The sequence below is a fragment of the Onychomys torridus genome, chromosome 16 (assembly GCF_903995425.1).
Source record: "Onychomys torridus chromosome 16, mOncTor1.1, whole genome shotgun sequence".
NCBI classification, from domain to species: domain Eukaryota; kingdom Metazoa; phylum Chordata; class Mammalia; order Rodentia; family Cricetidae; genus Onychomys; species Onychomys torridus.
This window is the reverse complement of record NC_050458.1, coordinates 50510072-50532939: the sequence shown is the minus strand read 5'-3', so window position 1 is coordinate 50532939 and position 22868 is coordinate 50510072. Positions and strand designations below refer to the sequence as shown.

At 48.4% G+C, this 22868-nt stretch overlaps 1 protein-coding gene across 2 annotated transcripts in view; it reads right to left on the bottom strand.

The window, feature by feature from the left end:
• Ppara (peroxisome proliferator activated receptor alpha) overlaps window positions 1–20273 on the bottom strand; it is a 69148-nt gene extending 48875 nt beyond the window's left edge. The window contains exons 1-2 of one of the 2 annotated variants that reach the window (XM_036207510.1): window positions 20148–20273; window positions 18895–18981 (exon numbers count right to left, since the gene is read on the bottom strand). The gene's annotated coding sequence lies outside the window, so the exon portion shown is untranslated. Of the gene's footprint in view, window positions 1–18894; window positions 18982–19628; window positions 20060–20147 lie in introns of those variants that run through there. The other variant, XM_036207509.1, reaches the window with a different exon arrangement.
• Window positions 20274–22868: the final 2595 nt, after the last annotated feature.

Here is a 22868-nt window from a genome sequence, read left to right as displayed (position 1 = left end):
GGGGAGCAAGATGTAAGGGAAACACAGTTAAAGCCACAAGACATGTGGTGATACCTAGATTAATTGAAATGGGTTAATTTAAAAGAGCTAGTTAGCAGTAAGCCTGAGCCATAGACCAAACAGTTTGTAATTAATATAAGCCTCTGAGTGATTATTTTATAAGCGGCTGTGGAAGATGTGGGCGGGAGAGATTGGTCCATCTACAGAATGCTGCTTGTTGGTTCTCTCTCTGGCCTGCCCCGCTAGCTTTCTTATATATCCCAGACCCATCTGCCTAGGGATGGTGCCACCCACAGTGAGCTGGACCCTTCCACATCAGTCATTAACCAAGACAATCTCTCAGACATGCCTACAGTGCAACTCGAGGCAAATTGTTCAATGAAGTTCCCCTCTTCCCAAGTGACTTTGAATTGTATCAAGTTGAGAGTGAAAATTGACCAGGACAAAGCATGCTTAATTTCTTCCAATAATATCATCAAGTTGCTTAGCAGAGGCCTCAGATGTCTTTCTCAGATTCATTCCTAAGCATTCAATAGATGCATTTAGTTTTTAATCCATTATTGCAATGTGTTTTAAGGTTTATAGAAAATTTGAGCAAACGTGTTTTCCAGACACCACTTCAGCCCTCACCAGCTCCCCTATCACTAAGGTCTTGCACTGGGGAGACAGATCAATTACCTCACTGATGAGCTAGTATCGGCATACTACTGACTGAAGTCCCTGGTTCCCATTGGCAATCACTCTCTGTAGGACTAAATGTATTTTGTGGCTTGTGACAACCATGTTGGAATAGCATCAGCATTACAGTATAACACAGAGCCATCTCGCTGTCCCCAAAGTGTCCCATCCATGTTTACTGACCCACTCCTTCCCCCCTCTCTCAGGCCACTGCTCTTTTTACTGGCTCCATAATCCTGACTTTTCCATCATGCCATTGTAATCATACAGTACGCCACCAGTTCAGGGATACCACATATGTGACTGTAGTCTTAACGGGTGCCACTGGCCACCGTGCTGTCTGAAGGGACTGTCCTCTTCAATTGACACCAGTAATGTCTGAGATTCCCGTCCCCAGCCCCACACACATGTGGCCAGTCTGCCTCACGCCACCTGATCCAATAGGAGAGTCACAGCCCCTCTCTACTTGGTGAGAGCTGGTACCACTCACTTGCTTTTCCTAACAGGCTAAGGATGCGAGACACCTCCCATGGGCTTTCTTTCCATCCATTTAAGACCATGCCCTCTGTTCATGAGTTAGACAACTCTTTCCCCATTTAAAATTGGACTTTTCTCTTGCTGGATGTAAGAGCTCTTTGGTAACTCTTTTTCTCATACATACTTTATAATTTTCTTCTCCAAGCCTGAGGCTTTACTTTTCATTTTCTTAAGTGTCCTTTGGCAAGCAAAAGTTGACAATATTTTCCCAGCATGTATAACTTTTATTTTTCCTGTCCTATTACATTGTCTAATGCTTAGATCACAAAGCTGAAGACAACTAGGTAATAAACCTGTGGCTAATTCTAAAGAGCTTTGAGCAGTCGCTGTTAGGTGGGAGGTATTTCACAGATCCTTTCTCTTTGCATTTTTCTCTTTGGAATTTTGTTCAATGTTTTAAGTGCATTACAGCTTTTTTCCTTATCAATATTATGAATCACACTGATCTTTCTCCTTCATTCCATCAATTCTGTGAAATTCATAGGTCAATTTTGTTACTTGATTTTTTTTCAAATATTTTCCAAATATCTGATCAGTCAACTTGCATTCTTATTAGTTCCCTGGCCATGTGTATAAAACAGATTGCATTTCTGCATACTACTACATTTACTTTGGTAATATTTTGATATAATTTTTACCCCCTTACTCTTCTTTATTTCCTTTTTAAAAATATTTTATTTTATTTTATTATTTACTATGTGTCTGGGCATTTTGCCTGCCTGTATGTCTGTGCACCATGTGCATGCAGTACCCACACAGGCCAGAGGAGGGAACTGGGTCATCCAGAACTGGAGTTCAAAGAGAGTTGTGGGTACTGGGAACAGAACCTGAGTCTTCTGGAAGAACAGCCAATGCTTGTAACCACTGATTTGTCTCTCCAGCCCCACTCTTCTTCTTTTTTAAACCCGGTAATTGAAAGTGTGAAGTAGCTGCCTTCTCCTCACTGGGTGAGGTTCCCCCACCCCCACCCCCCCCCCCCCCCCCCCCCGGGGCCACACAAGCCATCAGATTCACTTTGATGTCTGGACTTGTAACCAATATATGATCCTTTGCACTACCCCCCTTTCTACTTTCATGTGTGTGTGATGTGCATTTGCCTATGTGTGCACACATATGTGTGTACGTATGTTTTTGCATGTGTATGGGTGCATATGTGTGCATGCACATGGAAGCCCAACATCGCTGTTGAAATCATCCTTAATTGCTCCTCCACCTAATTCATGGAAGCAGGGCCTCTCAGTCAAACCCAGAGCTCACCGATCTGGTGAGTCTCACTAGCTGGCTTACTCTCCACTTTCTGAGGCTAGAATGGGAGGTGGGCTGCCTCACACACTGGGCACTGATGTGGACTCAGGGGCCAGCACTCCAGGCCTCATATTTGCAGGCCACGTACTTTAACCACTGGGCATCTCCTCAGCCTCTACCCTGTGCTCTCTGGAGGTCATGAATAGCTCTGGGAATCCCTTTAACATGTGGAAGTTGCTTTGCATCACGGTCACTTTCTCAGTGTATGCGAGATCGGGACCTCAGCACATCTTCAGCGGCACAGTGCTGTGGATGATTGATTGATAAATAAAACACTGATTGGTCAGTAGCCAGGCAAGAAGCACAGGCGGGACTAGCAGACAGGAGAATTGAGAAAACAGGAAGGCGCCAGCCTGCTGTCCAGGGAGCATCATGTAAAGGCAGCAGGTAAAGCCACAGGACATGTAGCGACATATAGATGAACAGAATTGGGCTGAGTATAAGAGTAAGAGCTAGGCAATGGCAGGCCTGAGCTAATGGCCGGGCAGTTTAAATAATATGTGTCTGTATGTTTATTTTATAGGTGGGCTATGGGACTACCGGGGCTTGGCGGGACCCGGAGAGAAAAACTGTAGCTACAGCTGGCCGTTCTTCCACTGTCCCTCCCACGGTCCTCTCTGGCGTCCCCGCTGGCTTCTTCTCTTCTCATTCACTTGCGGCACATACATCTTCCTATGGGGCAGCTCCTCTGTTGTTTATTATTATGTCTTAGTCAGTGTACAAAATGCCGGGCCTCATTAGCACTTTTCACCCAGACATAATTATACTTTGCTTATCTTCATCTCCCTACACTTCCCTCGCTCACTTACCTCCCATCCCAAACGTTCCTTCCTGTTTCATGTCATGTATGTGCTTAAATCCCGACTCCTCCTGTGAGGGGAAGCCTGGGCCATTTTGTCTTTCTAGCCCGCCCATTAACTTCTCTTGCTTTTACCACTCCCTCTCAACCTCATCCTCTCCCTCAGGGTCTCCCCCAACTTCCATGTCATGTCCACACATTCGCTTTTAAGTCTAGACCCCTCATGGCAAGATTCCACTCCTCTCTGTGACTAAATAAAACTCCTTTGCCCCACATTTCTTTCTCCACTCATCTGCTGACAGGCTGATATGGTGATTCCTCATCTCGGCTGCTGTAAATGGCGCCAAAACAAACATGGCTGCCCTAGTGTCTCTGAGGTATATTGCCTGAGAGTCCTTCCGGCGTATACTGGACCATGCAGTACGTCTACTTTTAGCTTTGGAGACACCTCCGAGCTGGTTCCCTCGATGGCTGAACAGTCTACATTTCCATCAACAGCATATGACCTGCTCTCTCCTCAGGACCTCGTCAGCACTTACAGCTGTTGGCTTTCTCCCTGAAGCCACTCTGACTGGGACAAGACGGAAACACAGCGCAATTATGATGTACGTTTCCCTGATGGCTAAGGATGGTGGGCAGGTTTTGTATATTTACGGCCTGTTCCTCTTTCACTGTCCCAGTTTTATAAAGCATCATGTGCATTTATCACTGGGACATGAGGAGACCATGCAGCTGAACGTTTGCTGTTTGTGCATGGTCTCAAGGAGAGGGGCCCAGACCCAATCACAGGATGACTTTGAAACTGGGCAGGAATCATGAACATGACCATACTATCTCTCTTTGCTCTCTTTAGGGCCCAGGAGCTGTGACATCCCCAAAAGACCCCCTGCCTCTGTGTGAGCCATGCCTTCTCCACTCATTCACACCCTAAGTGAACAGGGTGCTAGCTTTGCCCTCACACTGGGCTATCATATCAACCTTGAACCTCTCATCCCTGTCCTGTGCAAGGCTACTGTGACCAGAACTGCATCAGCTTCTAACCCACAGCACGACCAGTCACAGCCTTTCACCTTGGCCAACACTAGCTCCTCCAGCCAGGTCCACACTTAAGAACGAACAATTGAGAGGCCTCAACGTTCCACACCTCTGACACACTGTGGGCTTGAAGGCAGGAGCCATGAGTGTCCGTGGAATGATGGTTCCAGAGCTGCCTGCATCCCGAGCCCAGGTTTTGCGGCCTGTTCTCTCACATGACAAAGGGTTCTGCCGTGAGCTTGGGAGGTCTTATGATTAGCTGATCTGAGAATTAGCTCCTTCCGAGAATTTTCTATTTCAACTCACCATACCTCCGAGATAGAGGTTATTTGCAAATGAGTCACCAACGATAAAGTCAAAGTAAATTTACAGTGGTGTAGGTTAGGCCTAAGGCAAAGTGACAGATATCTTCATTAAAAGGGGGAAACATGGGTCTGGAAAGACAGCTCAGCACATAGACAGGCTAGCTGCACAAGCCTGATGACCCAAAGTGCAATCCTCAGAACCTTCATAAAAAAGCTGGATGCAGTGGGGCATGTTAAGGCCAGCACTCCCATGGTGACAGAGGTAGAGACCTGAGACTCCGGCTAGTTTTCGGGCCAGCTAGTTTGGAGTATAGAGTATAGAGGCACCAACAAGGGAAACCCTGTCTTCACAAAGTGGAAGGCTAGAACTAATTCCCAGAAAGTTGTCCTCTGACCTCCAACATATGCATCCTCAAATGCACTAATGTGTGTGGTGATATTTTGTTTATGCTCTAACAAATAAAGCCTGCCTGGAGATCAGCATGCAGAGCTAGCTACTAGAGGTCAGGCAGTGGTGGCAAGCACACACCTTTAATCCTAGCACTTGAGATCTCATGCCTTTGATACCAGTACTTGGGAGGCACACACACCTTTAATCCCAGCACTTGGGAGGAGGAAACAGAAGTGGTAAAGCTGGGCAGAGAAAGGAAATGATAAGGCGGAGAGGAGACAGGAGCTTGGCCCCTTTCAGTCTGAGGACTCCAAGAGGTAAGAAGTCTTTCTAGTGGCTGGCTTCTCGGCTTCTCTGACCTTGCAGCTTTCTCCCTGATGTCTCACTCCGGGTTTTTATTATTAAAGCCGATTAGAATTCGAGCTACAAATGTGCACATGCATGAACATGCACACACACTAAATAACACCAAAGCGGAAATGTGACCACAGACAGATATGAGAGAAGATGTGCTCAGAAGTGAAAGAAGACACAGCAGGGCCACACTGATGGGCTGTGGCCATCGTAGACACTAGAAAGACAAGGACGGATCCTGCCCAGAACCTTCACAGGCATGCAGCTCAGCTGGCTGATACAGACTTCAGGCTCCAAAGCCAGGAGAAATGCCTATCCTTGGCACTTAGTTCTAGCACTTTAGGAAAGTACTACAGGGGCTCTGACTGGAATCAGAGATGCTGTAGAAGAGGCGAGTGACGTGAAGACAGAGGCGTGCCAGAAACAGGTGATGTGAGAGAGAAAGAGCACACAGAGAGAGAGGGGTTGATGTCAATGACGACAGAGGGACCACTAGGAACAGATAACTAGGAACAGCTAACACAAACCTTAGCTAACATCTAGCAAGAAAATGGGGATCCGATGGGTTTCTCAAGCCTCACAGGACTATAGACTGAGGACAGATGGATTTCACTGTTTGTAAATGGCATACATTAACTTTTTTTTTGAGACAGGGTTTCTCTATAGAACAATCTTGGCTGTCCTGGAGCTCGCTCTGTAGACCAGGCTGGCCTCGAACTCACAGAGCTCCGCCTGCCTCTGCCTCCTGAGGACATACAGTAATTTAAACAGCCTGCTTAAAAAAAAAAAAAAAAAAACTAAAACCCTCAAACTCCTCTCTCTAACTACCTGGGTTCCCATGCACAAGGGAGAGCAGCCAGGGTACCCTGCCCAGAAGCATCAGGGGCCAGCTTGGCTCCCATCTTATCTAACAGGCTCATGGCCCCCAGTGCGCTCTCCATTCCTCAAACCCACCAGGCAAAACAAGGAGTAGCCTGGGCTCACACTCATTTTAGATTCTTCTAGCAAACAGGCCTGGATGAGAGACTTATATTTGTCTAGGGAACAACTTACCTCATGCAGGCCAATCAAGCTGAATGGTTTGGCGCCCGCTTACCCTCCCAGGCTCCATCTCAGGAAGCCATTGACCTGCTGGCCAGGTGTAGACTGTCACTACTCCAAGGCCGCTGGACCCATCCGAGACAGGAAGGGGACAGGCAGGTGTGGTGATTAAATGGGCAATGCTTCCTGAATATCGGTCATTAAATTCCTGATTAGAGTTAATAATCACCTAAGATTAGATCCTGCTGGCCGATGTGGGTCAAGAGGAGTTTAACTCAGCACTTAATGCCTCAAGATCACAATGAAAGAACAGAAAGGGTTCTGTGAATTCACAAATTTTAGCGAGTCTTACCTTTCCTTCAATTTCTTTCCTTTAGCAAAGGGAAATTCCAAATCCTTAGAACAAACATGCTCTGAGATGCACGCTGGAGTCACTGTTAAGCCCTGTGCATGCATCCTTGGAAGGCCGCTCGGTCCCTCTCTGCAGGGTCCTTCCATACCACAGGTCATGCATGCTTCGTTACCCATCGGCCCCTCCTTGTAGCCTGGGAGAGAGACTGCCTGAAGCCATGGAAGGGAAGGGTGGTCCCTGGGCTTTCTCACTGCTTGCTCCACACTCAGGACAGAGGCTGGCACTGGGATGCAATAAACATCTGTTGAATAAATGCGCCTAGGGACAAGTGGCTGGTAGACCCCAAGAGAAGGCAGAATGAGTAGAAACAGAGATTCAAACTGTGTCCAGGTATGTGACAAGCAAAAGTCTCATATCCAGAGCTGAGGAGGAGGCTTGGGCAGCAAAGTGTCTGTCACATAGGAACGAGGACTGAAATTTGGATGCCCAGCTCTGGATACACATAAAATCTAGGCACAGTTGCGTGTATCTGCAGCCTAGCACGGGGAGCAGACATGGGTAGATTCCTCAAGCTCATTGGTCAGTGAGCCTTGCCAAATCAATAAGCTCTAGGTTCTGAGAGAAACCTGGTCTCAAAAAGCAAGGTAGAGAAGGCTAGAGAGATAGCTTGGCAGTTTAGTGTTTCCCAGCACCCACATTAGGCAGCTTGCAACTAACTGCTCATAACTAGCTCCAGGGAATTCAATGCCTCTGGCCTCTGGATATACCTACACATGGATGGCACACACACACACACACACACACACACACACACACACACACACAAAAGCAAAATAAATCCTTATAAAGAAAAGAATAGGGCTGGAGAGGTGGCTCAGAGGTTAAGAGCACTGACTGCTCTTCCAGAGGTCCTGAGTTCAATTCCCAGCAACCACACAGTGGCTCACAACCATCTATAATCAGACTGGTGGCCCTCTTCTGGCCTGTAGGCATATATACTATATACATAATAAATAAATAAATAAACAAATCTTTAAAAATTAAAAAAAAAAGAAAGACAAGAATAAGGTGCTAAGCAATAGTAAAAGACACTAGAGTTGAACGCTGGCTTCCATATGCATACACACACACATACACACACACACACACACACACACACACACACACACACACACACACGTGCATACATGCAAGCATACAACACCCCCACACACACGCTTGCACCCTGTTCTGGAAAGAATCACGGAGGAAGTGGCATTGGATGCAACTTGAAGAAGTCACAGAGAGTGTGCCTGCTGCCACCAAGCTGTGAGTGGAGTGTGAGCAAGGAGGTACAAGGCTTCTTGCAGCTGTTGGGTCTCAGGGCCAACACTTTCAGGAAAAGTCACTTTCGCCAAATCATATGTGAACAGACATCTCTCACATACACACACGTGCTCTGACAGGAAGGCACCCATGTCAGCAAGCTCCAACCAAGGGAGGCTCGGGGAGGAACCTAAGAAGGAAGTCTTCAGTTGAGAACTGAAGGGAAAGGGCTATGGGACAAGAGAAGAGCTGGGCCAGGAGCAAGGTGCATGTCATCTTCGTCTGTGGAAGAAGCGAAGAGTAGGAAAAGAACTATAAAGTGTCGGAGTGGAAATTGTCAGCCCTGGGGAGTGGGGCTGTGCCTTTCTGGTCACCACTGAAACTCATGACAGTCTGACGTATGAGCTGATGAATAGTGGGAAAGGGTTAATGGGGCAAGCAAACATCTACAGAGTTCTTACAGCCTGCCAGGCAGGACTGTCTATGAAAAGCATTGGCATCCATCCCACGTACGGGCAAGGAAACTGAAGTACGGGCCAGGTAAAAACGTGAGTCTGAGGGCTGCTAAGTGATGGGAAAGCACCCAGTAGCTGTCCTGCTCCAAGCTTCCCCTTGTCCAGTCCAGGTGGGGGCCAGTGAGTGAGATGGGGATCAAGGACAGGGGACAGTGCCGTGTGGCTCAGAATAAGACACACAGAGCTTGAGAGTCGCGGCAAGGTCACAGGTGATGTCTGGACTTGGAGTTTGGAGAGAGATGGCAAAATGCAGGGGCCGGGCAGGCGGTGGAGGGGTTGGTTGGGTCCAGGGGACTGGCCCTGAGGATTCTGAGAATCAGGAAGTCCATGTTATCTGGTCCTTTGATAATTTGCCTTTGTGTGTCTAAATACAACGCTCTTAAAATAACCGGGGTGTAGATGTGTTCACTTTATGCTACAGTACACATTGCCATCTCTTGAGGTCTAGTTTTCAATGACTGAGCTGAGGCTTCATTCTTAGAAGAGTCTCCACTAAACCTCCTTTCAAACACGGGCAGGTAGTGTTTTAAAATACCTACTAGGGGCTGGGCATGGTGGCACGTGGGAGACCAGCTCCCACCCCCACCCCCTTGCCAGGGTACTCTTGAGGAGTGAGGGATAAGAGATTTAGACAGAAATATAGTGGGGAGAGACAGATAGAAACACAGGATAGCCTCGGGTGGGCCCGGGTCAAAACCCACCAGCCCCTTCTGGCTTTGCTAAAGGGCATTTAAAGGAATGCCAAGGGGTGGAGCCAAAGACCTCCCCCTTACACAGCCAAGTGCAGACCCTTCCAAACACCCGGTAACCACGCATGTGGTCAATCCATCCCCTTATGCAGCCCTGCTGGGTAAAGCAAGCTCAGATCTCACTAGGAAACCTCTGTGGACCCCAACAGTGGCATGCATCTTTAATCTCAGCACTCTGGAGGCAGAGGCAGGCAGATCTCTATGAGGTCATCTCTGGTCTCTGTGAGATGAGCCTGGTCTACAAACCGAGTTCCAAGACAGCTAGGGCTGTTACACAGAGAAACCCTGTCTCAAAAAACAAAATAAACAGAACATAACTACTAGAAAATGCTTTCTCCCACCAGGAAAGCCCCTTCTAAATTCATCCATTTCCCCAAAGGGTCACAGTTCATTGTAGGGTTGTGCTCTCTTAGTCAAGGAAGTCCTGGCTGAAGTCTTCCCCCAGGCTCCCATTTCTCCAAGCCTGTGCCTCTACTGCTATTGAGATTATCAGCTGCCCTTGAGTGTGGTTAAACATTCACCTCCCTTAGACTTCTGCCCTAGACATTAAAAGCTCCTTTTAGTAGATTCATCCAAGTAGAGAACAGGGCAAGGAAAAAGTCGATAACGTTTGGTCCCCCGAGGAAAGAAAGTTGCTCAAACATTACTCTTCCTTCTGAATCCTGCTAAGTTCCCCGCTGCTCTCTACCTATAATCCCCAGACCCTGCAAGGAGCCTTCACTGGTCCTAGAGGGGAGCTGTGCACACGAGGCTTCCTCCCTCCCCACTGCTTTCCTCTTGGCAGAGAACTCCCACTTTCCCATTGGCCTCTATATACCAGCCCAGGTGCACACTGCCCACTCCTCTCTCAGGGTCCCGTCAGGGTTCGAGGTTCAGTGGCCAGGGTGGGTGCCCTTTGCCCGCGCCATCCATGCTTCCTCTAGTCACTGTCCACCCTATGCTACTTTTGAATGTTCCCAGTTTTTTCATAATGCCTTCATGCATAAAGTCCTCTCTGCTTCAGGTAAAGGCACCAGGTGCTAACCTTGCCACCCCGTGTGCCCTTGGTGGTGGTTGTTTAGCCCAGGCTATTCTAGAACTGGTGGCCAGTGTCCTGCCTTAGATTCCCAAGTGCTGATTACAGGCTTGTGCCACCATACACGGCTTCATCCCACTGTCACACGAGCCCTCCTAATTCTGTATTTCAAAGAGCATCGGCTCGGGGGACATTCAGACACTAAGACCCCATTCTTGGCTGCACACTTACTTTTAAAGCCTCCTTCCTCACACGTCACTTTCTGTGTTGTGTACACCTACACATCTTTGCACACCTGAACTCTTTTTAAAAAAGTGACTTTCCCATGTCAATACGATTTCAAAACAACAGCAACAGAATGTCTTTCCTAATGGAAAACACATTGGACAAAGTGACTTCTGAAGGAGAGAGATCGTGGAGGTCACACTCTGAAATTTCAAGTACTTTAGGCTCCTGCTCACGAAGCAGCAGGCAGGAAAGGTGAGCCAGGCTTCCCCTGCCTGCAGCTGGCAACATCTGCAGAGTTTTTCGAAGTGACAAACGAGGCAATGAGAACACTTGTACAAAAGGCTTCCCCAAACTGTGAAGACCAAGGGCACTGCAATCACACACTGCCCGGCTGATGTCCATGGTCAATAAGTTTCACTTACTCAGACATGCATGACCCCATGGCTGCCAAAGTTCAAAGTGCCCAGAACAGGTTTTTCTTTATAGCATCACTCTTTATGCACAGGAATAGAAAGAGAATAGAAAGAGATTAGATGGTGAATAAAACCCTCCCCCAGTTACCAAACTATGCCACGAAGCAGGCTGGTCTGTGATGGGAGCCTGGAATGCATCAGAGCGGTTTGGCTCATGATTCAGCTTGAGATTCTAGACACAAGAGAGCAGGGCTCTGCTGTTGGCAAACCATTAGATATTACTTTGACCAATCAGAAAAGTCACCTGGAAAAAAACGTAGCCAAAACTTCTTCCAGTAAAAACCGTCTGCATTTAGCATGGAGGGAACACAGAAACACCTGCTGTGGGGCCACTAAGACATGTCCCTTGCTGTGCGACTTAATCCTGCATTTTTACAAGCTATCTTGTTTCACTGTGAATGCTCATGTAAAGCTGCCTGCTAAGGTCTTGGTGTGCTTCAGAATCGGACACATCCACCCATCCACCTCTAATTACGACGTCTCTCCCCCTGATACTTACAGAGTAGTTATCACGTAACTGCAGACTTGTTCAGTTATAAATGGCTGTCCAGAGCCCGGGGAGAGTCGGGGGAGGGGGGCTCACTCTTGATCCTATCCTAATCTTGAATTGTTCACAAGTTTCAGTGACCTTTGGGACAATTAACCATTCTGTACTCTACCCCTGACTCTTAGGATTCAGAATGATGCTTTTTCAAAGGCTTCCTTGTGTTCCCCAGCAGAAAGTGTCAAGTAAGTGGGTCCAATTAGAAATGCTCACTCCTCTTTTGTTTCCAAATCTCTTACAATCCAGCAGAATAAAAGCAGCCTGAGGGGTGCTACCTGCAAGGCCATTTAATTTCTCCAATTTCTCCTAAGAACATACATCCCACATAAGACCCTTAGCCCATTAAACATGCTTCAGGGCTTGGGAGAGAGCTTGGTGGTTAAGGAACTGGCTGTTCTTCCAGGGGACTTATTCCCAGCACCTACATGGTGGCTCACAACCATCTCTAATTAGTTCCAGGAGATCCAATGTTCTTTTCTGGCCTCCATGGGCATCACGCATGAAAAAAAAATCACTCATACATTAAAAAAATGTAAAAATTAATGCTACATGTCCCAACTCTCTCAGCCAGGTATTTGTCCTTTGAGTCCAAGGTCTTGCAGAAAAAAAATTGCATTTTGTTTAAACAGATCTTCAGGCTTTGTAGTATTTTTTTTTAAGTCTATTTCACACACACTAGCTCCCAAATCTAGTGATAACTTCGATTGAAAACCTGACCACAGCTGGGGGCGTACTTCAGCATAGCATGTGCTGTAAACCTGCCACCCTGGACTTGATGTCTCTTATCACCAAGTAGGAGACTTAAATTCTGTGCCTAATTTTCTCTAAGCCCATGACCCTAGATGATCTAGCTTATTTTGTGTTTTTAAAAGGTTAAAGCCACAGACGTAGCAAATGATTGTTCCATACACAGAAACTATGGCTTATTGTTTAGTTAATTAACAAACACACTGTTTTGACTGCAATAACCACATCTTAACCCCACTGCCACAGAAACTACATCCTGGGCATGAGGAGAGCTGCCAACAGCCAAGAGGTGTCCCACCGTGGAGATGAGGTATAGCACTTGCCAGCTCAGAGATACCTGCCCTTCCACATAAGTGCTCCTATGCACAAGGGTATACAGCAGTGAGTTCTTGCTTATCTCAATTCTGCCAATCATTTACATATTCAAAAATGAGATTCTACAAGTTCCTATAAAACCAATCAAAACCCCCAACCCTCCATCCCCAACACCTCGTCCCCACCCCCATCCTCAGGTCTCAGTGATCCAGACTCAGTGGGAGGGGCAGACTCTCCAGAACCATGGTGCCAGGCAATACCTAGACATGAGTCCCAGTAAGCTGCAGGAGGCTGCCCTTTAGTAGGTCCCCCAGTATGGTGTGGTCTAATGAGCAGCTGACCTTTTGACATCGCACTGTTCTATCACCTACAAATGCACTCGGTCACACTTGTAGCTATCCTGGGCCACACAGCCTGCTGGCCATAGGACAGACACCTCCGGAGATGCACCAGAGGAAGGACACACGCGGGATTGTCTGTCACCACCAAGACCTAGAGTCACGTTCACATTCTAAGCTAACAGGAACCACCTAAGATGACTGTGTTCTTACAGACAGAGCCCTCCGCCCTCTCCTTTGCCTGTTTCAAACTGAAATCTGATTGGAGAGTATGGGAGGGTGTATTGGGTAGCCATTCCAGCCTTGGCCTGGAGGTTCCAACCCCCACTGGGGCTTTATTAATGGTCACGCCTACAAGGCGGGGCTGAGAGAGGACGCTGAAGACCCAGGATCCAGAGGAGAGGCTTCTCTTGGTTCTGGACCCTGGATGCTGGAGGTAGACCGAGCAGAGTTCTCCAGAGAACACTGCCAGATTGCACCATACCTTTCCCAGACCCTTCAACCTATCCCTTCATTTGTAAGTTACCCCACAAAATAAACCCCCCTTTTAACTACGTGGAGTGGCCTTAATAATTTCACCAATAGGAGGGTAGTCAGAAAATCTTTTCTCAAAGTCTCTGAGGGTTCAAAAAGCTGTGACAGCAACAAGTTGGCTCGGGGTAGGTGAGAAACACAGGTGGCCCAGAGCCTGCCCTGCCCTGACAGCCACTCAGATGGGCACAGTTGTTTTTGGCTGCTGTTTCTCAGTGTCCCACCCCTTCAAAGTGATCTAGAGAAGAACTTCATTTTCTATTGAGAAACAGCAGCTCAGGGAGGTGGACAGAAGTCTGTGGCCTAGCAGGTGGCGGCTGAGAGGAGGAGGGGACCCAAGGGTCATAATGAATGACCTCACACCTTTCCTGCCATCTCCGGGTGCTTCTCCAAGGCAAACTCCCCAATGCCCTTTCCTTTATACTGTGCAGACCTCCAAACCAGCTCAGTCAACTAGGAAGACTTCATCCAAGAGCATGGGCTTCACCAAGTGGCATGCACAAACTCTTCCAGGACACCAAAGTCATCACCTCTTGATGCTCAGCCATTGAAGGCTGCAGACACAAACACAGGCAGGCAGGCAGGCAGACAGACAGACAGACACACAGACACACACACACACACACACACACACTTGAAGAATAAGTATATCTATAGAACAGTCTAGAAAGCCACACGCACAGTGTTATTTTCCTTGGGAAGCCCGATGAACATACAAAACAGAAATGCCCTCAAGGGAAAAGCGAGCTCTGTGAAACAGCACATGCCTAATTTTCTCTAAGCCCATGACCCTAGATGATCTAGCTTATTTTGTGCATTAAAAAGGTTAAAGCCACAGACATAGCAAATGATTGTCCCATACACAGAAACTATGGCTTATTGTTTAATTTCTTTCTTTATTTTCAAGACAGGGTCTCTCTCTGTGTAGCCCAGGTTAGCCTGGAACTCACTATGTAGCCCAGGCCCTGGAACTCACAGAGATCTGTCTGCCAATGATACTCACGGGCTGGGATCAAAGGCATGCACCACCACTGTAGTGGGTGGCTGTTTAAGCCATGCCCTGAAGCACTGCCCTAGTGAGTCAGCGGTAGCGGTAGCTGTTACTGCTCATGACCTTGAGGTACCTGCCCCTGGGGTGTGGCCAAAGGGGACCTTTAAGACCTGGGATGCACATAAGCGGCTCTCTCTTGGCTACCTTGTGGTTCGGATGCTGAGATCTTGGACCAAGCCGTTCAGTGTGGGACATAGCTCAGCTTTCCTGGACCCAATGATAAATCACCCGTGGTTGTGAGTTTGCCCCCAAATAAATACCTTTGATCATTAAGCTGATTCTGTGGATTGCTAGTGATTTAATCACATTATCTGGTGCCCAACTCAGACTCACAGGAGCGTGGGTTGGTCATTCCTGGCCTTTTACCCACCCAGATAGCTTCCACGGATTGCACCCACATCCAATGTGATCTGCCAGTACCAGTGGCAGCACAGATTTCTGCATTCTAACCACGAGTGCACCCCTCCCAAGTTGCTGCGTCTTTGTCCTGCATGTCATGGCAGACTTGCATCTGTTCCTTAATTTGAGCTATTGTATGGGTACCAGCCCTTACTCGCTGCCCCCATGGCCCATTCGAACTAGAACTAGCCACAGCTTACACATGCCCCTACCGGGTCCCATACACACCACTGAGCACACCTATTGTGTGTGAGACCTCCATTCACCATGCAGCATGGTAGTTCAGTGGTAGAATTCTCACCTGCCACACAGGAGGTCTGGGTTTGATTCCTGGCCCATGCAACTAAGGATAGGTATAAAAAAATAAAGAGGATAGGTATAGAGTATTAAGGCAGATTATTGTATACACTAGTAAACTAATTTAGTTAAGTATCAGCCTTAGATAATTTGCACTGTTATGGATTCTTGTATATTGATACAAATGTAAACTATTTTTATATTCCTGTTTAAGATAATTTGTATATTGATACAGATACAGAACTATATTTGTTGTAATATACATATATTTCTACTCCTATCTGAAATATTTTGTATACTGATACAAATGTAAAATTATATTTGTCATACTGTGTATGTATGTTCTACCTCTGTTTAGGATATTTCGTATATTGATGCATATTGCTGTCATATTGCATACTGCACTATACATTTCTACCTCTGTTTAAGATATTTTGTGCATTGTCACAATTTTGAGGTCATTGTCCTTTTACTGTACATCTGTTTACAGACTGTTTACCCTGTTTATATGAAGTCTTAGTCCTTAGGTTATTCAGGTAGATAAAACTTACAGATTTATAGTCACCCATGCTTGTCATTTCTATAGTTACATTATTTAGGTCATCCAGATTTACAGATACATAGGTCAGATGGACAGGTAATCTTCAAACGCTTCATAGACCTAGATAATATGACATTTAGATAACTTAGAATTCTGTTGACGGGAGACATGATTACTCCTGGCAGCACTGATCTGACCCTGAGAGAACGTTGGGCTTTTAAAACACTCCATTTGGAAGTTTGTCTTCTTTCTGGCGCATAACAGCCTGCTGGGCAAAGAACTGCCCCTGGACAGTACGAATGCTGTCCTTTCTGGATGAGCGAGACACAAGGAAAAGTGATTGCTGAACTCTGCCAAGACAGGGTAAGATGGTCTTTCAGAATTCCTGCTTCTGAAAATGGTCTGACAGATACGCTAGGCTGGCAGCCAAAATAGATGCACCAGTGATGCTGAGAAAATTTAGGTGACTGTCCAGACTGCTAGCTGTCTCTGTCTGCTCTCACAAGATTCCTGAAAGTTGCTTGCGTGCTTCTCCTGTTTTCTCAGGTATTATTATTCCTTCTGAGGTCTTTGAAGAGGTTGAAGACTAACAGTCACAGTTGCAATCTTCTCGTATCTTAGCCAGAACACACTAAGTACTAGATTCAGATTCTTCAGGACAGGACAGTTTTTGGAATGATCTCTGTACGTGCCATTTACCGGTACTCCAGACTTCTCTGGATGTTAGTATGTCTCCTGTTTGATGTTGTTCTTGTTGGTTGTAGTTCCATTTGTTTATGTCATTGCCCTTTATTTCTCCTTCATAATCATCCTATTTCATATAGTTTTGTATTAGAACTTTCTTATTTAGACTAAAGGGGGAGACGTAGTAGGTGGCTGTTTGAGCCATGCCCCTAGGGAGACAGTTGTAGCTGTTACACCTGCCTATGACCTTGAGGTACCTGCCCCTGGGGCGTGGTTGAAGGGTAACTTTCAGACCTGGGATGCACATAATCTGCTCTCTCTTGGCTGCCTCATGGTTTGGATGCTGAGATCTTGGACCAAGCCGTTCAGCGTGGGACATAGCTCGGCTTTCCCCATCCTATGATAAATCGCCTGTGGTTATGAGTATACCCCCAAATAAATTCCTTTGATCATTAAGCTGATTTCGTGGATTGATAGCGATTTAATCACATTACACCACGCCCATTGAAACTGTATCCTTTAAAACAGTACCTATTAAACTCCCCCAAATCAGAAATAAAAACAGAGGCCCTCTTCCTTCTGTCACCAAAAACAGAAATTCAACAGGCCACAACCTTAGCTGCAATGCCACAAAGTTAGGACAAACATCGGCCACCAAGAATATCACCATCCCACATAGGCCACAAGAGTAAACATGGGAAAAAGAATTCGTTGTAGTTAAAATATATTTATCTCAAGCAAAGAGACATTTTAATTGATGTTTTAATAAAATGTTTTCAAACAATATTATAAAGCCACAAAAAAAAAAAAAAAAGGCACACGGGTTCCTAGGCACAAAAGGCGATGATCTCTATTCTCTCACTCCATTCCAGCTTCTTCGTCTTTTAACCATTATGAGGACAGTTAAAAATTTCTTTTTTGTTGTTTATCTGCTTGTTAACTTTGTTATCATTGTTTGCTTATTTTTTAAGAGAGGATCTTACTGTGTAGCACTGGCTGGTCTCAAACTCTGTGTGTAGATCAAGCTGGTCTTGAACTCACAGAGATCCTCCTGCTTTTGCCTCCTGAGTACAGGGATTAAAGGGATATGTCACCATGTCTGACTATTTTATTTGTTTTTGAGACAAGGTCCCATGTAGCCCAGGCTAGTCTCAAACTTATCACATATTTTTGATTCTCCTGCCTCTATCTCCTCAGTGCTGGGATTACAAGCATGTGCCACCACATCTGGTTTACGTGGTGCCGCGGATCAAGCCAAGGGTCTTGTGTGTGCTAGCTAGGCAAGCACTACACCAACCGAGCTCCAGCTCCGGCTGTCGTGTTTCTCATAGTCCGACATGAAGATCAATTTCATAAGCAAATCCATGGCTGTCTTGCTCATGAATGACACGGTAAGCATGAATGAAATGAATGAATTATATGCTCACGTTAATATATGCATTGGCTATAAATACTGTATCTAAACCTAGTGAGATATTATACACTTTAAATGAAGCAAAGATACATTTCATTCACATGGAAATACTTTTTTTTCTCAACCTAATAGTAAATAAAGCAAATTATAAAAAAGTCTAGGTAGAAGAAACATGTTTTCTCTTCTCTCATTCTCTTTCCACCACACACACACACACACACACACACACACACACACACACACACACACAATCTCTAGGACTCTGTTTATAATAAATAACTTAAAAAGAACAACTTCGGCTTTCAGTACTTAGGAGACTGAGGCAGGAAAATAAAGAATTCAAGGATAGCCTCTGTTACACAGCAAGATCCAAGCAAGCATGGACTACATAGCAGGATCCTGCCCTGCTAACCAACACTGAGTCTGGTGTGTTTCCGTACATGTTTACTATGTGGGAGAAGAAACACTTTGCCTTCTGCACTCATTTCATTACTTACCAGGCCCACTGTCTCTGGACTTTCATATGACCGCTAGGGAATGGTCACCAGACTGTTTCTTAGGGCCATCCCTGTCATGGCTAATGATGAAACTCGCCTACCACGTAGTCAAATTCATCTGAAAACAGCTAGCAGACAGCAGGTCAGTCTTACTAGTCAGTTTATAACCAGTCAGTAAGACCATTCCTAACGCAATACCCGCCTCCTTTCAAACAGCGCCAAAGCAGCCTGCCATAAAGAAATGAAGTTCCCAGGAAAACAAACACACACTCAGAAATGAAACATGGCTCCATCCATTTGCCTGGCCTTACAGGCCCTGAAAATGCATTTACTATTTCCCTACAAAATAATCCACCGGACTCCCCCGCCCCCCAAACTCTCCTGCTAGTCTGAAGCACAACCCAAGACAGCATTTACAATATTCCCGTCTGGAAGCTCCATGAACCCTCTTTACCTGTGACGACGACGTCTTGTTCCTGTGCTGAACTTGCCACAAATGTCAGTTCCACCGGGAAGACAGGGCCTTGAACTTCAGCCTCGGCTGTAGGACATTAAGAAAGGAACCAGTTACGATATGTTCTCTGGATCCCCCCCAACTCTCCACCACCTTGGGAAAGTCACTGTGACCCTGCTGCCTGTAAGCCACTAACTACAGTGTTCCAGGGTCGCCCAACAAAGTTCTGAGTTCCTCCCCCAAGTGCTAGGAGGGGAGGGGCCGTTCTGGTTTCCTTAGGGGAAAGGCGTGGGCTGGGGTTGGCGTGGGTGAGCAACCCCAACTGTGTGTGGTAGAGTGCCCCTCAAAGACTAAGACATCATAACACCATGGATTTTCTTAGAAAGAATCTTAACTTCGGAGAAACACTTCTTTCCTTTAAATTAAAAAAGAAAAAAAAAAGTTTGGGAAAAGGAGGGATGCAGTTGTTCCAGGCTAGTTGGAGTGGGCACTGGGCAGAGTCACCCTCCCAACTAGCCCACGGGCACTCCCAGCTCCCTTCATCCCTTGCAGGCTGGCCTCGCAGTCAGAGGCAGAGGAGATTTAAGTTGCCCTCACACAGGACCCACTGTGGCACTGGGCTCTGGACAGGCAGAGACATAGGGTGGCTTTGGCAGAGTCTCTATCTCCCCACTACGGTCAGGCGCAGTGTGGGAACTGGTGCTCAAAGGGGGTCGCCTGCTGGTGACACGAACCCAAGGGCGTTTCTCCAGATCCACAGGAGTGGCCGGGCTCAGTGATCCCAGGATCTGTCTGTCCGGTCTTCACGTTACCTCGCCTCTGAGATCCTTGAGGGTCTCAGGAAACGCCCCTCGGTGGGTAACGCCCAAAAGCACCGCGCCGTGGGAAGGGCGCGCCCCGATGTCCCCGCCCGTGGGCCCTCCCCTCCAGGGGACAACCAGAGGACCCAGCGTCGCTCCAATTCAAGGACTCCCAGAAGCCCCTAGCCCCACTACCAGCTGCGAACACTAGAGTTCGAAGCCGGCGCTCGGCACTCGCGGGGACCCGAAGTAGCCGACAGTTCCGCGGGCCCCGAGAGTCGCACGCGTTCCCAGCCTGTGCCCTCGCCGGTGCCTGTGGGTCTCCAGACCCGCGCCCCTGGTCCGCGCGCATGCGCCACCGAGCCCCTCCTCTCCCTGTCCACCCACTTCACCGTCCCGGGACAGGGGACGCCTGGCCCCCGCCCCCGCGCGTGCTCTCCCGCCCCCGGGCACCTGAGGCTGCGCTCCGCCTGCGGGTCCGCGGGGCCAGCGCGCCGGGGGAGGCGGCGCCAGGCGGGGCGCGAGCGGCTGCCTCCGCCCCCGCCACCCCTGTCGTGGGGCCGCGGCGTCCCGGGTCCCGGCCCGGCACCGCCTCCGTGCGCCCGTGCCAACCGCACCCCCAAGACACGCACCGCCCCTCGGACGTCCCCTGCGGGGTCCCGCTGCGAGGTGACCGCCCCGGAAACCCCGCCCCCTAGGCCCGGGCCACGGCTCAGGACCAGACACACCCCCCAGACAGCAGCGCCTGATTGGCTGCTGCGGGGCGGGGCGGGGCCGAAGAGGCCCGGGGCGCTCTCCCTGGCGCCCATTTAGTGACTGGGGGAGCCCCCCACCCCGCATCCGTTGGTAAACTGAGGCTGACCAGGTGTAGGGACTGCCCAAAGTCACCCGACGGGCGAGAAAGCCCCGCGGAAAGGGTACACTCGGATGCGAGCGCGCTCCAGCTCCCTGCCCTGCGCACCAGCCGGGACTGAAGTTCAAGGCTGCGAGTGGGGTACAGCTTCCCGCCGTGTGCCCTCGGTGTGCTGGTCTAGGCCGCCGAGCGCACCCCCAGAGTCCAGGGAGTTCGTGGCGGGTAGCTGGCGGGAGGGATCTGATCTTCAAGGCCCCAGGATGCGAAATGGGGAGAAAGGAAGAGCGAGCCGGGGCACGCGGCAACAGGTGGCCGAGGTGCCAGGGTGGGTGTGGCGGGCGGGGAACTAGGAGGCTGAAGGGCATCGGGGACGGTCGCAGGGAGGCGCCGCCGCCGCTCCGACCCTCCACCCCCGCCCCGCCCTGCGCTGTGCCCACTCTGCGTATGCTGGGAGGTTGAGGGGTTGACCGTACCCAGCTGAGGTGCTGGGCCTCTGCCAACGGCCAGCACAGGGGAGGTGGGGAAGAGCGGGAATGGGGTAGAGGCTGCGGCCCGGCGCAGCAGCTTTGTTTGCGTCGCCCCTGGATCTCCGCTCACGGAATGCACAGGGTCCCCCGGGTGCCAAGGCATCAGGATACCTCTCTTTTGGGAACGAAATGTGTGCTATGCCAGCTCTCCTCTCTGTCCTCACGCTGCGCCTGCCACTATGCTATTTGTGGCGATGAGCGCCCGGGAGAACCTACCCGGGAAAGGAAACTTTAAGCGCACATCTCTTCACTCGGGGAACCCGACCAAACTGTCACATTCAGGAACTTCTTTTAAACCCACCCTTGCTGATTAGCCTCATACCTGTGGTGAACTTTGCCCCACCCTCCAGACACCCACAGAGCATTCCCTACTTGTCTATTGGCAAACCCTCCTTTTCTGGCTCACGCTGGCCAGGAAATAGCTGCTATTTGTATAATGCTTCAAAGCTTGCAAAACTGGGACCCTGGAGATGGTTGAGTGGGTAAAGGTGCTTGCCACCAATCCTGATGACTTGAGTTTGAACCTGGGGACCCACATGGTGGAAGGAAAGAACCAACTCCTGAAAGTTGCCCTCTGAACTACACACACACACACACATACACACACACACACACACACACACACACACTCACACTCACACACCAGCCACCCTGCTACATACAATAAATAAATGGAAAATATTAAAAGAGCTTGCAAAGTGACCTGTCTATATAATTATGATTTCCGGAATGACCCAGGGGACAGCATTAAGCCATTGTTCTACCAGAGGCAGCGTTGTGCTAGGTGGCATGTTTATAACAGTGAGCAAGGATGGCCGGAGGCTGCTTATAGACAGAGCTGCATCTCTGAAGGACATCCTTCCTAGCACACCAGGTGGCCTGGCCAGAGTGGCCACTGGAAAGAGAGATCTTGGTTACCAGGTGTACAGCGGGTTCCAAGCTCCAAGGACGCACGCAGGGATGGTGCTTTTTTTTTTTTTCCCAGAATGTTCTGCCATAAATCTAGTTCTACCAGGCGTTTGGAAAGATCTGGAAAGAGAGGTTAGGAGTGAGAACTAAGGATGTGTGAGGGGCCAGCCCAGAGAACAGAGACACGCAATAGTTGGAGTTCTTGGTTTTAAGAAAAGAAAACTTGTTTTTTAACTACATGTCCAGAGGAATCACTTTTGAACAAAGGCCTCCCTTAGACATCTTGAACATCTCTTCCTCAAATGGCCCTCTGTCACTTGCCCCAGAGGAGACTGCTTTCAGAGGAGAGAGATGCAAGGGCTTGTCTTACACCCACCATGAAGGAAGCTGTCTCGGAGGGTGCACACTTGGCTCCGGGATGCCTCTGCATCCTCTCACCTTGCTTCCTAAGGTGTTGACGGGTGTGTAGACACACAGAGCAGAGCCCTGTACAGGGCTCAGTGGGCCCCTGTAATTCTGGAGACTCATCAGTGCTCTTGTGTCCCCTACTTCCCACATTAGTAACTCCATTGGGAGTTTCTGGGCATGCGTCTTAGTTCACTCTGGGATGTCTTTTGAGATTGCATGATGATGTCACCTGCAAATGTGTTGGGCCACATTTATAGCTATCCTGGGACATATGTGGCCTACGGGATGCAGGTTAGACACACTTGTACCTTCCAAGTCCATATTTCCTGACCAGTTGCAGGTCCAGAAGAGAAAGCCAGTCTGTGATGCTCCTGTAGCACACACCCACCTGAAGGTGGATAGAAGATATACCTGCAGGGAGTTTCCTGTGGACAGTAGGTTAGAGCCCAGTGCAGGAAGCATAGGAGTCCCACTACC